Below are 1,565 nucleotides of genomic sequence, written 5' to 3'. Positions count from 1 at the left end.
AAGGCCAACCCTGTATAAACATGAACTGGGAGGTTCTGGACCAAAGAGTATAGTGGAGGATATCTCCATGTCCCCCAACTCTATCTCCAGGCCATCATTAGCCTCAGAACACCTAGGCTGATAGGCAACAGGTCTGGACTCACTCACTCCCACTCTTCCTTCTCTCCTACGGACACCTGTCTCCCAGCTGGAAATGGCTGGAAGAAGAAGTGAGCAGGGCCAGCAGGGCCGGCAGGGCCATCTAACCTCAAGCACCCCATCTCCTCCACTCCCCAACCAGTCTCAAAACCAACCCACCCTCCTTTAAAAGCCCTGGGGATCTCTTTTCCCTTCCTAACAGCACCATCTACTGGCCACAGAGGCACTGGGCCTTCTGTGGGCCACACCCAGCCTGGCCTGAGTTAGAAATGGTTGCACTTCCTGGGGCCCTGAGGATGCTAAGCGCTGGCACAGAGACTGGGAGGAAGGCTAAACATGTAAGTCAAAGTTAAATAAGTATTGGAGGCAGGGGAGCATTGATGGTGGTTCAGGACACAGATTCAGGAGTCAAACTGATGGGATTCAAATCTAGACTCTACCACTTCTAGTCTTTCCTTTTAAAAATGTACTGAGAGCCTTGTATGTTCCAGGCACCATTTCAAGCACTGGAGATAGAGTGGTAAACTAAATACATAGAGTGACTGCCTTCCACAGCTTAAACATAGAGTAGACAAACAAGTGGAATTAAGCAAATGCATAAATGAGTAAATGTGGGAAATAAAGCAGAGTGATGATAATGTCTGGTGGGGAGAGGTGCACTTTAGTCAAGTAGTCTGGAAAAGCCTATCTGAGAAGGTGACAGCTGAGGAGAAACATTAATGATGGGAAGGAGCCAGCCATGTGGGGACTGGGGTGGTGTGAGCACAATGATCAGCACTGCAAAAGAACTCTGCAGGTCAGGAGCCACTGGAGTCCGGACACTGCATTTGAAGGTGGACTCTGACCAGCTTTTAGTCCAGTCAAATGGTGTGAGCAAAAGGAGGAGGCCTCCAGGCACTTTGCCATGGGAGCTGTGACCGAAAGACTTAGGGGACACATGATGTCTCCCTTCAGACCTTTCTAACGTGATCCCAGAGAGAAGAACATGGACCAATGAGTTCTGGGTACAGGAAGGCAGATTTCTTCTCATATCAGGAACAAAATGCCCAACAATAAAAAGGGTTGCTCATATCACTAAAAGTATGCAAGAAGCCAAATGACTAGCCAAAGTTATAGTAAGTTTCGACTAGTTTTATCATAGATGCAAAAGGACAATAGACAGCCTCTGTTAAAGTAAAAATTGACCTTTTTCAAGGAAGATACTGACCCAGGACATGATTACCTACTATGACTTGCTTTTAGTTAGGAAGTTTTCATTTCAGACCACCCTGTGTGGTTACCTGGTCTGAGTTTGTAAAGCCCACCATGCAGGCCTCCCCTGAGCTTGTCAGGTTTAGCATGTGGCCCCTTTTTTGTCCACAGCAGCAGCAGAACTGGTCATCCAGGACAACAGACCCTTAACTTCTGAAAGTGTTCTGATGATTAAG

Source organism: Artibeus jamaicensis, unplaced genomic scaffold (assembly GCF_021234435.1).
Source record: "Artibeus jamaicensis isolate MK-2021 breed Jamaican fruit bat unplaced genomic scaffold, CSHL_Jam_final contig_1715, whole genome shotgun sequence".
In the NCBI taxonomy this organism is placed as follows: Eukaryota; Metazoa; Chordata; class Mammalia; order Chiroptera; family Phyllostomidae; genus Artibeus; species Artibeus jamaicensis.
Note: the sequence above shows the minus strand (reverse complement) of the source record.